The sequence below is a fragment of the Capra hircus genome, chromosome 6, assembly GCF_001704415.2.
Source record: "Capra hircus breed San Clemente chromosome 6, ASM170441v1, whole genome shotgun sequence".
NCBI classification, from domain to species: Eukaryota; Metazoa; Chordata; class Mammalia; order Artiodactyla; family Bovidae; genus Capra; species Capra hircus.
In genome coordinates, this window is record NC_030813.1 from 35,009,579 (window position 1) to 35,024,889 (window position 15,311).

A 15,311-nucleotide genomic window follows, 5' to 3' on the forward strand; every position below is an offset into this window, starting at 1 on the left:
ATTGTCCCTATAAGGGAAGATATAGACAGGTATACAGTTTACCACTCATGTTAAAAGTGAAGTGAAGTGAAGTGAAGTTGCTCAGTCATGTCCGACTCTTTGCGACCCCATGGACTGTAGCCCACCAGCCTCCTCCATCCATGGAATTTTCCAGGCAAGAATACTGGGGTGGGTTGCCATTTCCTTCTCCAGGGGATCTTCCTGACCCAGGGATTGAACCCAGGTCTCCCGCATTGCAGGCAGACACTTTACGGTCTGAGCCACCAGGGAAGCCCATGTTAAAGTGATCAGTAAATCTATATCATATTAGTGACAGGATGTTAAACATGTAAGCAAAAGTGTTTTTCAACGATGACAATCACTTACTGCCACACTGAACATTCAACAGTATGTGTGAGAGTGGAGTACTGGAAACAACCAGATGTACAGAACGGCAGTCCAAGAAGTCACTAACACGGCTATAAAAAGACAGAGGAAAAAAGTCTTCCAAGTTCCATTTTCACCAAGTATCATGGACAGTATGGGCACTACAATTGAAAACTAAACTGTAGGAGGATAAAAACCATATGTTTCATCAACCATTATTTACACAGGTACTAGCAACATTTGTTTATTAGGTTGAAGAATTGCTATCCTCACGTGACCTCAGATTTGCAAACATATCAAAATGGATATCTGGGCTATAGAAATTGAGAGGAGACCCCAAATTCCAGAAGACTTAAAATGAACATGGAGTAGATGTTTGGGATACTTGTTTAACAACCTCACTGATGCCCTAATGCCCCTGGTATATATGCCATAGTCCCTCCAGTCCTTTCATTTTTTTCAAGACTTGTGGCCATTTTAGGATATCTGGTTTCAAGTTAAGAACCAAGTAACCTAAAAAAGTTTTTAGTCCATGAAAAATCCATAGAGAGAAATATTCAAAGTAAATCTTGACATGACTCAAGACAGTGGTTAGCCCTGGGAGTTGCTCACATAAAATGGACAATATTTAAGCTACTCTTAAGCAGTATTCACTGACTAATCAATTACTAAGGATCTTCACATCACTGATTTAGATGAGCTGTTTGAAAAGGAGAACAAAGCACAAAACTCTCCCCTCATTAAGTTTACAATCTAGTGGGCATGAAGCATAAGCAAACAGTAAATTATGATACTTTAAATGGAGACCTGATAGTGATATACACAGCCTGCTATCAGAACTCAGAACAGGCTTCTTACATGGGGTTGAAGTAGGCATCCTTGAACTTACATTTGCATTGAGCCTGGAAGGACGCACAAGAATAAGTCACATGATGGAAGGTCAGTCATTTCAAGTGAATGATGCAACATCTGCAATGGCTATGAAAGGCTATGATAAGCAAAAACCAAAACAAAATATTTTGCAAGAGAGGATTTCAATGTAGTACCCTGGAGAGCTCCCTTGCCTCAAAGGTGACTAGAGAGACTGAGGACTAGCCTGTCGGAAGTGGGGCTGGAGATCTCCAGCAACTTCACATTTACCAATCTATCCCATACGGCAACCCACTCCAGTATTCTTGCCTGGAGAATCCCATGGACAAAGAAGCCTGGCGGGCTACAGTCCATGGGGTTACAAAGAGCCGGACACGACTGAGCAACTAACACACACACATACATCCCATAGTCAACTAAAACTTCTTGGTATTTAAAATACAGTACATCATCAAATCATTCCCTATATTAGATTATGGGGCTATGTGTTTCTTTCATTATCATCCAGTGAGCCTGATGGTCCTCAGAAATACCATAGAAAGCAATTCTCTCCTACTCTTCACTAGACAGTTAATACTGTAGTGTCTTTATCCCTTCAGCGTTTTGAGCAGGACTTGGATCTGGGACCCTCAAAATGTCCCCGTGGAATGCTTCATATTACACTTTCCCTGTAATCAACTTAGACTCTCCCACTGCAGGACCCTTTCAAAAGATGAACTGGTGTTGATGAAGATGTTTCCCAATATCACCATATTTACACCTTGAGGAACACTGTAGGAAATATACCTCAAAGTTAATTTTAGCCATAATGTTGCTGCAAGTTTATATGTTTGCTGTACAAATTTATAATGCTGTTTTATGGCCCAATTTAGTAATCTGTACTTTATTTTTAAAATTACCACTCAAGAGGTACATTCTAACTTTTAAGAAACTCATTTATTAATGAATACATTGTTTTATTGGGTCTGTTTGCACATGAATATAGTATTAGAAATTGAAAACAAAATCAAATAACTCTGATCTTGAGCTATCTGCCAAGTAGGTAGCATTCCTTTGAAAATTTAGGAATTCTGGTATACTGACCCGTTGGTTTTATTATCAGTTCCGTTCAGTTCAGTCACTCAGTCGTATGTGACTCTTTGCGACCCCATGAACCTCAGCACACCAAGCCTCCCTGTCCATCACCAACTCCCGGAGTTCACCCAAACCCATGTCCATCGAGTCGGTGATGCCATCCAGCCATCTCATCCTCTGTCATCCCCTTCTCCTCCTGCCCTCAATCTTTCCCAACATCAGGGTCTTTTCAAATAAGTCAGCTCTCCACATCAGGTGGCTAAAGTATTGGAGTTTCAGCATCAGTCCTTCCAATGAACACCCAGGGCTGGTATCCTTTAGGATGGACTGGTTGAATCTCCTTGCAGTCCAAGGGACTCTCAAGAGTCTTCTCCAACACCACAGTTCAAAAGCATCAATTCTTTGGCACTCAGCTTTCTTCACAGTCCAACTCGCATCATACATGACCACTGGAAAAACCATAGCCTTGACTAGATAGACCTTTGTTGGCAAAGTAATGTCTCTGCTTTTTAATATACTGTCTAGGTTGGTCATAACTTTCCTTTCAAGGAGTAAGCGTCTTTTAATTTCATGGCTGCAATCACCATCTGCAGTGATTTTGGAGCCCAGAAAAATAAAGTCTGACACTGTTTCCACTGTATCTATTTCCCATGAAGTGATGGGACCGGACGCCATGATCTTCGTTTTCTGAATGTTGAGCTTTAAGCCAATTTCTCTCCTCTTTCACTTTCATCAAGAGGTTCTTTGGTTCTTCTTCACTTTCTGCCATAAGTGTGATGTCATCTACATATCTGAGGTTATTGATGTTATTGTGCTTCTTCCAGCCTAGCATTTCTCATGATGTACTCTGCATATAAGTTAAATAAGCAGGGTGACAATATATAGCCTTGACATACTCCTTTTCCTATTTGGAACCAGTCTGTTGTTCCATGTCCAGTTCTAACTGTTGCTTCAGTAAGACATTTCAGAACTTTACATGAAATAAGTTACTCTTAGTCTGCATTTCTTATATTGAACTTGGTTTTTATATACAGGTATGTTTTTCCTTTTTTTAAGCTTCATATGATGTCTTTCAAGTTTATCCCGAATGTTCTAGATAATACTTTATTTAAAAGAGTACTCACTTTGTTAATGTGGTGAATTACATTGATTGATTTGCGGATATTGAAGAATCCTTGCATCCCTGGGATAAAGCCCACTTGGTCATGGTGTATGATCTTTTTAATGTGTTGTTGGATTCTGATTGCTAGAATTTTGTTGAGGATTTTTGCATCTATGTTCATCAGTGATATTGGCCTGTAGTTTTCCTTTTTTGTGACATCTTTGTCAATAGATGCAGAGAAGGCCTTTGACAAAATTCAACATCCATTTATGATAAAAACTCTCCAGAAAGCAGGAATAGAAGGAACATACCTCAACATAATAAAAGCAATATATGAGAAACCCACAGCAAACATTATCCTCAATGGTGAAAAATTGAAAGCATTTCCCCTAAAGTCAGGAACAAGACAAGGGTGTCCACTTTCACCGCTACTATTCAACATAGTTCTGGAAGTTTTGGCCACAGCAATCAGAGCAGAAAAAGAAATAAAAGGAATCCAAATTGGAAAAGAAGAAGTAAAACTCTCACTGTTTGCAGATGACATGATCCTCTACATGGAAAACCCTAAAGACTCCACCAGAAAATTACTAGAGCTCATCAATGAATATAGTAAAGTTGCAGGATATAAAATCAACACACAGAAATCCGTTGCATTCCTATACACGAATAATGAGAAAGTAGAAAAAGAAATTAAGGAAACAATTCCATTCACCATTGCAACGAAAAGAATTAAATACTTAGGAATATATCTACCTAAAGAAACTAAAGACCTATATATAGAAAACTATAAAACACTGATGAAAGAAATCAAAGAGGACACTAATAGATGGAGAAATATACCATGTTCATGGATCGGAAGAATCAATATAGTGAAAATGAGTATACTACCCAAAGCAATTTACAAATTTAATGCAATCCCTGTCAAGCTACCAGCCACATTTTTCACAGAACTAGAACAAATAATTTCAAGATTTGTATGGAAACACAAAAAAACCTCGAATAGCCAAAGCAATCTTGAGAAAGAAGAATGGAACTGGAGGAATCAACTTGCCTGACTTCAGGCTCTACTACAAAGCCACAGTCATCAAGACAGTATGGTACTGGCACAAAGACAGACATATAGATCAATGGAACAAAATAGAAAGCCCAGAGATAAATCCACACACATATGGACACCTTATCTTTGACAAAGGAGGCAAGAATATACAATGGAGTAAAGACAATCTCTTTAACAAGTGGTGCTGGGAAAACTGGTCAACCACTTGTAAAAGAATGAAACTAGATCACTTTCTAACACCGCACACAAAAATAAACTCAAAATGGATTAAAGATCTAAATGTAAGATCAGAAACTATAAAACTCCTAGAGGAGAACATAGGCAAAACACTCTCAGACATAAATCACAGCAGGATCCTCTATGATCCACCTCCCAGAATTCTGGAAATAAAAGCAAAAATAAACAAATGGGATCTAATTAAAATTAAAAGCTTCTGTACAACAAAGGAAAATATAAGCAAGGTGAAAAGACAGCCTTCTGAATGGGAGAAAATAATAGCAAATGAAACAACTGACAAACAACTAATCTCAAAAATATACAAGCAACTTCTGCAGCTCAATTCCAGAAAAATAAACGACCCAATCAAAAAATGGGCCAAAGAACTAAATAGACATTTCTCCAAAGAAGACATACGGATGGCTAACAAACACATGAAAAGATGCTCAACATCACTCATTATTAGAGAAATGCAAATCAAAACCACAATGAGGTACCACTTCACACCAGTCAGAATGGCTGCGATCCAAAAATCTGCAAGCAATAAATGCTGGAGAGGGTGTGGAGAAAAGGGAACCCTCCTACACTGTTGGTGGGAATGCAAACTAGTACAGCCACTATGGAGAACAGTGTGGAGATTCCTTAAAAAATTGCAAATAGAACTACCTTATGACCCAGCAATCCCATTGCTGGGCATACACACTGAGGAAACCAGAATTGAAAGAGACACATGTACCCCAATGTTCATCGCAGCACTGTTTATAATAGCCAGGACATGGAAACAACCTAGATGTCCATCAGCAGATGAATGGATAAGAAAGCTGTGGTACATATACACAATGGAGTATTACTCAGCCGTTAAAAAGAATTCATTTGAATCAGTTCTGATGAGATGGATGAAACTGGAGCCAATTATACAGAGTGAAGTAAGCCAGAAAGAAAAACACCAATACAGTATACTAACACATATATATGGAATTTAGGAAGATGGCAATGACGACCCTGTATGCAAGACAGGAAAAAAGACACAGATGTGTATAACGGACTTTTGGACTCAGAGGGAGAGGGAGAGGGTGGGATGATTTGGGAGAATGGGAATTCTAACTTGTATACTGTCATGTAAGAATTGAATCGCCAGCCCATGTCTGACGTAGGGTGCAGCTTGCTTGGGGCAGGTGCATGGGGATGACCCAGAGAGATGTTGTGGGGAGGGAGGTGGGAGGGGGGTTCATGTTTGGGAACGCATGTAAGAATTAAAGATTTTAAAATTTAAAAAAAAATAAAAAATTAAAAAAATAAATAAATAAATAAAACAAAAAAAAAAAGAGTACTCACTAAACACATTTCATATATTCAGACTTAATGACTTAATGCTCTGGTAGTTTGTATATCTATAAATAACAAAAACAATCAAACAAATAAAAATAGTTGAGAAAGAATTGACCAGAATGTCAAAGCCTATACCTGCATTTGTTTCTGCCATGTTTTTACACTTGTTTGGTTTTATTTGTAAATCTTACATTGGTTTATGATGTATCAATTGCTGCTACTGCCAAAATCAAGCAAAAAACAAACAAAAAAAAGCCACAAACAAAAGCAATAACAACTTACTAACAGAATCATAGTATTTAACTTTCTAGGAAAAACCTAACTGCATTCAACAGATACATAAAAATATGACATGCTAGTCTGAATTTCGTTGATAAGGAAGTTGAATTAAGGCAGTATACCTGGCTTACCAAATGCTTCCTGAACACATGAATACCTCTAGTTTTCATTAACAAATGGGGAAAATTAGAAAAGGCATCACACCATCCAGAGTATCTTTCTTCAGCTGTCTGACATTCCAACTATATTATATTCAAATAAGGTTATAAAGCAGAATGAAGAAAAGCCAGGTCATCTTGAAATAAACAACTGACTTAGAATTACAGAAACAAACCAGACAGGGAAGAATCTGTATTCCGCTTATGTGGATTAAAGAGCCACAGGAGGTACATCCTTTTTGAAATAAATTGACATACATAATAAGCATTTACAAAATGTTTGCTGTCAATGATGATGAATGAGTTAGCTCTATAGTAGGACACAGCCACATAGAAGAAGATAACATGTAGCAAAATGAAGTAATCTGGTGATGATCAGAACCTGGAACTAGACTTGCCCTTCAGTCTGGAAAGCACAATACAACCCCAGCTGTAAATACTTCCAAGAAGTCCAGCCAACCTATATTTGGGGGTGGAGCCATACAGAAAGAGGAAAAGTGAAAGCAGTAACAGATTTTATTTTCTTGGGACCCAAAATCACTGCGGACAGTAACTGCAGCCATGAAATTAAAAGACACTTGCTCCTTGGAAGGAAAACTAGGACAAACCTAGACAGTGTATTAAAAACCTGCCACCATTTTACTGGCAAAAGTCCACATAGTCAAAGCAATGGTTTTTCCAGTACTCATGTATGGATATGAGAGCTGGACCATCAAAGAGACTGAGAGCCAAAAAATTGATGCTTTCCTATTGTGGTGCTGGAGAATACTCTTGAGAGTCCCTTAGACAGCAAGGAGATCAAACCAGTCAGTCCTAAAGGAAATCAATCCTGAATATTCATTGGAAGGACTGATGCTGAAGCTAAAGTTCCAGTACTTGGGCCATCTGATGCAAAGAGCCAACTCATTGAAAAAGACCCTGATGCTCAGAAAGACTGAAGGCAAAAGGAGAAGGAGGTGGCAGAGGATGAGATGGTTAGATAGCATCACCAACTCAATGGGCATGAAACAGGACCACTCTGGGAGACAGTGAAGGACAGAGGAACCTGGCATGCTGCATCCATGGGGTCACAGAGAGTTGGACATGACTTAGCAACAGAACAACAACAATATGCCATAAGAGGCTGGCACCATGAAGGTCCAAGAGTGGGTAGTGGGAATGAAGCATACCTCTCAGAGTTGCAAAGTTTTAAAAGTCCAGGAAAGTAGTTACTGGGGACAAGGCAGGGGAGAGTCTGCTGGCAGATGAAAGAGCTCAGGAAATGAAGTGGTTTCACAAGCATAAACCCAGTCCTTAAGAAATAAAGAAGGCTCTGTCAAAGAAAGTCTGTACTCAAATGCTATGAGAAATGGTGACACTGAGTAAGTTACCAAGATGCAGGGGGAAATATTAAGTGAGAAATCAGTTTCAGTTATAAGAAAGAAGCATTACTAGAAATATGCTATAACATTAGAGCTGGACATCAAGGGTGGCTTGATATTAAGTCCTAAGGTCTCGGACTAGATGCCAAGCTTTCCACTACATAGAAGGATTGTTCATAAATCAGGGGCATGGCTGAGGGCTCTGGTAAACAATTCCAGTGGCAGGAACAAGATTCTGACAAAAAGCTACAAAACAGGCCTTAATTATGCATCTATTTTTATCCATGTTATTGACTGACTTAAACACATTATGAAATATATAACTTTGTCCATTAGTCTAGTAGAGAGCTTCAGAAAAAGCAAATGTAATGCTGACCATGGACTTCTACAGAATCATAATGCATAAATACTTCAAAATATTTCTTTTGCTTCAAACATGTGAACACTGATTAAAGCCATATTTAAGTAAATAAGTTGAAGATTAAAAGTCAAAAGAAATTAAACTGATAGGTAACTTTTTTTTCTCTTGGGAGACAAGTTGAATTAACAGGCTGCCCGAAATATCAGTTTTGCTTGAGCAAAGTACTGAAATCTCTGTGTGTACCTTGCCAAAAAATATGCTGTATATTTCCAAATATGGAGAATATCTAATGTTTGACCATTCTCCACATATAGGCACTCATTCTTAAAACTATACTTGGTTACATCTTAAATTTCTACTAATAATTTGGGAGATTTTGACTAGTTGGGGTAAAAGAATTATGGCACTGAGGGCAAAATATATCAGTACTGAAAAGAGTAATAAAAAGATGGGAATATCAGCCTTATAAGTTCTCCATCACTTATTGCAATCACCCAAGAAGCAACAATAGCCATCACGGAAGACAGGAGCAACAGGGTGAATAATGAATAGCTATTGCTGGGCCCAGAGTTAAAACAGGAATAAGGACTGAATACACTCCACACCTTCTATCTACTGATTTCATAATTTATAGCTATTATAATAAAGTATGAATATTTGGTATAAGTAGTTTGGCAGCTCACAGAACAGAGCCTCACTTTCCTCATCTCTAAAATACGCACAAAATTTTATAATGTTAGGAGAACTGCATGGCATAACAAATATAAGTGTCATGGAAGAAGCGTTCAGCACATGATAGTCATTGCTGTTGTTGTTAACAAACACCTCATCATTTGCAAAAGAGAAAGAAAAACACCACCCATATTTTCATATAGTCTAGGGACTCCCTTTATTTTAAAATACTTTTTAAAGGGTCAGTCTTTGGAAAAACATAAAATATCCTTAGAATGAAGGCATACAATTATTCAATATTTATGTGTTGGCCATTGTTAATTCTTGATGATACTGAACCAAACACACAAATACACATAAAATTAAATTGCAATGAGTACCATAAGGAAGAACATGGAACTAAAACAATATATATAAGGGACACTGATGCAGCAAAGAAGGCCAAGGAAGATTTCCTTTAGGAAGGGCTGACTGAGCTTGTATCTTAAAGGCAGGGGTGGGGGAGTCCTGGGCATGGGGGCCAGGATGGAGGAAGAAGAAAGGGAGAAGGATACTAAGAGAGATATAGGATTTGAACGCATTATCGTTATCTTGAAAGACGTACAGATGTAATCTAAAATTCTTTCAGCAGTAAGAACATTTGAGAGAACATTTCACACTTGTGAAGCTATTATTGTGCAGCTAAAATAACTGTAATCTTATACAGAGAAAATGATTATAAATGCCAAGACCAAAAATATCACATAAGAGTCAACAAAACTAAAGACAGTCAACCTTTGTACACTGTGCATATTTTTTGCTTTATAAATGACTACCAATAAGGTCAGCCTGAGCTCATTATTGTCCCGTTAAATTCTACACTGATGTACTGCTTCCCTAATCAACAACGAGGAGTTACAAAGTCATTTAAGTTTTTTTAAAAAGAAAAAAACTCAATTAAGATGAAATTCTTCTGATGGAGAGTACAATACTTTCTAGGTCTAAACATTTAAAGCATAGTTATCTTTACCAGTTGAGGAAAGTATTTAGATATGAAAGAGGTGGAAGACATGGCCTTCAAATTTCACTATGAAATACTCTTGGTGGTTCTCAAACTTTAGAGTGTGTAAGAATCACACGTGTGTGCAGGCTTAGTCGTTTCATTCATGTCGACTCTTTGAGACACTATGGACCACAGCCTGCCAGGCTCCTCTGTCCATGGGATTCTCCAGGCAAGAATACCGCAGTGGGTTAGGCTGCCCATCTCCAGGGGATAGTCCCAACCCAGGGATTGAACCTGTGTCTCTTATGTCCCCTGCGTTGGCAGGCGGGTTCTTTACAACTAACGCCACCCGGGAAGCCCAACAATCACACAGGAAACCCCAATGCAGAGTTTCCGATTCAATCATTTAATGGAATTGCATTTTAACAAGTTCACTCATGCTATTGTCCAGGCAACCACATTTTGAGAATTACCACTCTAGGTTAAGAATTTGCCATTAGCTAACAGAATGTTACTTTATAAATGACCTTTAGATTTTATTTAGTATCAGAACACAGCTACAGTGTTCAAGAATTGTAATAAGTTTAATCAAAATTTTAAAATTGTTATTACAGTGTAAATAATTAAAAACAAAAAGTATATTTTTAAGTTAGTCTAAATATAGAGCCAGGAATTTGGCCAAACAATAATCTGTCAAAGGTCCAAGCAGAACTTCTTTTAATTGTAATATAATACCACATACCCTAGTAAACATTTTCAAGTACCACTTTTTTTTTTTTTGCCATTTTGTTTAGCCATGAAAATAGCTTAAAATGACATACAGTCATTTAAAGTAAGAACTGATAACAATATCCTGATACTGTATCAACTGCTGTACCAGCTTAAACTGGTCAGCTTTACATTTTTATATTATATTTAACTTAAGCTACCTTTTGAAGTATGTTTCCTTTGTTAGTGTCTTTCATCAATCTCCTCATCTTTTCTCTCTGCTTCTCCCACAGCAGACTTCATGTTTTTTTGTTAAATGACACTCTCACATAGTGAAGATTATATTGCTGATAAAAGCATATGTCCTCAATATACAGCAAATAGATTTTGTCACTATCCAGTAGGGAAATCATGCAAAAGCTGTCAGTCATACAATGGGAGAGATTACATTATCAAAGTGACACACCTGTGACATATTGTCCAAAACCAAACTCAAAAGAGACCAATTAACAGATATGCTGGTCTGTACTTTGACCACATTGGAAATCACCCCATTCCTGCATGAATAGAAATTGGTGATTTAACAGGATTTTCATTTCTGTGATGACTTATCTATTCACTGTCAACAAAATATATATATATATGCCTTTTAATTCAACTAAGCTGAAAGTAATTCTATTCTGTTATTTACTGAAAGTCATACCTAATATTTGTACTATTTCCTTACTATCACCATAAAATACTTCTGGAGTGTCATATTGATTAGACAGGCTCAATGTCAATTCTGATCTTACCTCCTGTGTTCTTAAAATGGAGGAATGCATTCTAAACAGTTTTGTGTTTGTATAAAAACAAATATATATACAAAGAACACATAAGTAAGTTAAAAACGCACACTCTTATAAACAGAGCACAATCTTACTAGTAATACAATATACTTACCAAAAGATAGTTACAACATTTTTTAAACTGTTAAAACTCTTAAAATTGTTTCCACAGGGCCTACATCATAGCTATATATTCATGAAAATAATGTAAGGATAGATTAACTATTATGCAAATGCATTCTAACAACTTTAAAACAAAATATGATGGAAAATATGTTAATAAGTTATACATTTTATATGAATATTCAGCATTCAATGACTGCTCATTATTTATACAGTTGTTCTTTTACATATCTCATACTCTTTTCTTTAGACCAAATATAAGGAGAGTTGATTTAAGGACATAACTTGAACACTTCACTTCCTGTACATTCCAAAATTCAACACTTTAGTGTGTCATGGTATATTTAAATATTTAGGGTAAGCATTCTCTACTTATGTATTTTTCTAGTATATAGAGAGTGTATTTTTCACTGAAAAGCAAGATAAAAAACTTGTCTGCTTAGGCACAGAAATATTTACAACTAATTCCAAAAGCACAGTGTACAGAATGTTGTCCATCAAAAACGGACTCACTCTGCACTCTGCACAACAAATTCAACCACTCTGCAATATCAAAAGCTGTTTCAAACAAACGTATCTTTCTCATCTCTTTTGCTCTTTTCTACAATTTAAGGAGACTTGCATTTTACATTTTATATTCTTATCCACAAGTCACTAATCCTATTTATCCGTTAAGATCAAAACCAAGGAAGTCTTACCTACCCCAGAAGCCTTTTCAGACAAAATTCAGTATGAAATGTTATTGTCATGCTCTGAACTCCTGCAGTCTTCATTAGACATGCAATCTCTTATTGTCAAGGTTTGTTAACTGTTCAAGCATGAACATTGACTTTCCCCAACTGGAGAGTAAGCTCCTGAAGGGCAGGAGGCAAAGAAGTCTTACATTCCTCCATAATACCTAGATAGTACCTTGCACATGACAGGCTCTTTACTATGAATACTATGTTGCATAATAAAATGCAATAAGGAGGCCACATCTATATATTTTTTTTCATTTTCAACTTCACGACAACGTAAATCAACATTCTATAGTATAAAAATACATCATTAAAATAATAAACAGTTGCTGATTCTCTGATGGTGTCAAAAAATATTCATAGTCATATCCATGACTTTAATGACTACAATAATATAGCCCATCAAGTACATTTTTAAATTCCCCATTCCAATGATTCAAGAAAGTTAACAACCCTCAGAGCCAGGGCGCTCAGTTCATGTTTTAATGTAATATATAAAACTACACATGCTCCAGTGTTAAAAATGTATTTTAAACCAATACAAATCTAATCAAATCAAAATAAATCCTTAACTCTGCTTTGTCTCGAAAACAAACAGAACTACTAAGGAAAGCTACTTTCACACTGGAAGAAAACATCAACAGTTGGCATGTTTTGATCAAAAAAGGAGCTCCTTAATTAATACTAAATGAAAACAAATCACTTTGACAGTAAGTTGGTCAGTTTTCTTTCTTCTCCATGAAATTATTGAACTGGTTGTTACAACATAGAATTTCAATGTTTTAAAAACATTGTGCTTGACAGCTGCTTAGAGACACCCAAATTCAAAATAATAAGGACACTATCCTATATCAGTTACAACCCAGTAAATGGTTCTATGAAAATATAGATTTTTCATAGAACAAACATAAATTTGCTAAAACGCAGTTGGTATACACTGTTCTAAGGCACCTCTCTAAGCTTCACGTTAGGTCTGGAATTTTTGTCTGTTATAAAGCAAACAGGAAAAGAAACCGAAACAAATTGTGTTGTGGACTAGACTAAAAGTATTTTAGGTCTTTTCTTAATAGCTAGTTTTAATTCTAATCAGCAATAATCAATACAAAAGCACCTAGCTGTCTGCTTCTCTTTCTTCCCCAAGGCTTTTAATAAAACCAGCTTTATGGTAAAATGTGTGCACATTATGTTAACAGCCTTTCTTAGGCGTATAAATGTGTTCGATATCAGTGGGAAGGTGCTCAACTGTAAAGATACTAGAAATGAAAGCAGTTCAAACCAAGTAGATGTTTTGACTGTAAGTATTATTGGTGGCCTGAAGAAGCAAGAGACGTGATAAGTACACACAAACATAAAAGGCAAAGGATCAGTAACTTGTGAAAAGCATGTTTTTTCTACCTGTAAAATGGCAAGTGATTTTCTGACTTCCTTCATCTCATATTCAAGGTCCCACGAGAAAGGGGGTGGGGATGGAATGGAAAGCAGAATTGCTTCTAATTCTGAGAAAGAAGAGGGGACAGATGGGAGAGGGGAATTGAGATAGAGGAAGAGAGGGAGACAGAGAAGCTCAGGAAACACGGAAGGAAACCCCGAGAAATTTCACAACTCTTTGCCATAAATAGCCTTTCTTCTCACTCTGGATCCCTCCTCCTTTACATCAGCAAGACTCAGCCTCCACGCGCAGAGCAGCACCATTCACAAATCCCTCCATCACCCCATCGCGCAACCCTGCCCCTGACAGCACTGCGTGTACGAGTCCCCGGGACACAACCCAAAAGGTGGGGGGAGGCGGAGCAAGGGGACACCTGCGGTTTCAGCTCGGGACTGATTTTCTCTCCAGGTGAACCAACGCTTTGATTAGTCCAGAGCGCGAAAACACACACACACACAAACACACCCCTCCCTAGAGCCCTGGATGCGCCACCACAAAGCAATTTGTTCACACTAAGTCGCTGCTGTTCGTGCCGCCGCTGGGGAGGGTCTCGCCTCCAATCCAGGAAGCCAGCGCCGGAGGACGAGAGGGCGAAGGCAAGGGGCCATCCAGGTTCCGGCACTGCGGCTCCACCGGGAGCCCCGGGCTCCCCGCCCCCTTTCCCCTTCCCCCTTCCCCCTTCCCCCTCTCCGCCACCGCCCCCGCCCCGGCTCCTGCAGTCCCCGGGGCCAGCGCTGCCCGGACGCCCCTACCTGCGGGACGAGAGTGGCGAAGGAGGGGAGCGGCCCCGAGCTGCTCCAACTCTTGCCTCCTCGACCGGCCGCGCTCCTCACCGCCCCGGAGCGGCGGCCGCGGCCGCGGTGATCCGAGCGCTCAGGGGCGCGGAGGAAAAGGCCACGCAGCGCGCGGAGTCGCGGGCCCGCGGCGAGCGAGCCCTTCCGCCTCCCTTCCACCCCGCCCGCCAGGCCAGGTCTCCACGCCGCACACGCCTGGCTCACGGCCGGCGCCCCGGGCCTGGGCGGGGGCTGCCCCGGGGCGGCCAGGGCACGGCGCCGTCACCTGCCGGGCGGTCCTCCCCGCGTCCGCCCGGGGCCGACCCCAGTGTCGCGGCGACGCGAAGCGCGACCCGCCGGGTGCGGGGGCACTGGGGGCGTTACTACCTTGAGGGCTCCGCGCCGCTTGTTAGGCTCCTCCCGGGCACTCGGGGATTTATGTCTTCGGGGCACGGGACTGTCTTTCCCGGTCCCCCTCCTCTGCCCTCCCTCCCCTTCTCGGATGTTGGGCTCCTTCTCTCTACTCCCAGTTGTACAGAGTAGAGCTGCGTTATTTAATAATCCTCCTGCTCCTCCTGCCCGCGCCAGCAGAGCTGCTCTGCCTGAGCCACCGCTTCCCAGTCAGTCATGTTGTGGAGAGGGAGAGAGAGGCGGATTGGCAGTCGGTCGGCGACTATTTGTGGTGAGAGAGAGAAGAGCAGAGCAAGAGGAGGGCAGGGGAGGGACGTGGGGAGGTGCTTCCAAGTGTGTGAGTGCGCGGAGTGTGACTGAGTGGGGGACGAGGGACCCACCTCTCTGGCAGGCCGCGCTCCCAGACTGTGAGGAGGGCGGCGGCGAGCGCTGCCTTTATAAGGTCGGGGTTGGGGGGAGGGGTTAGACCAGGGCCG

At 39.8% G+C, this 15,311-nt stretch overlaps 1 protein-coding gene across 3 annotated transcripts in view; it reads right to left on the bottom strand.

Moving 5' to 3' along the window:
- The window catches only part of CCSER1 (coiled-coil serine rich protein 1), a 1,465,340-nt gene extending 1,450,235 nt beyond the window's left edge, over nucleotides 1-15,105 (bottom strand). For 2 of the 3 annotated variants that reach the window (XM_018049307.1, XM_013964534.2), the window contains exon 1: nucleotides 14,812-15,105. The gene's annotated coding sequence lies outside the window, so the exon portion shown is untranslated. Of the gene's footprint in view, nucleotides 1-14,403; nucleotides 14,586-14,811 lie in introns of those variants that run through there. The other variant, XM_018049308.1, reaches the window with a different exon arrangement.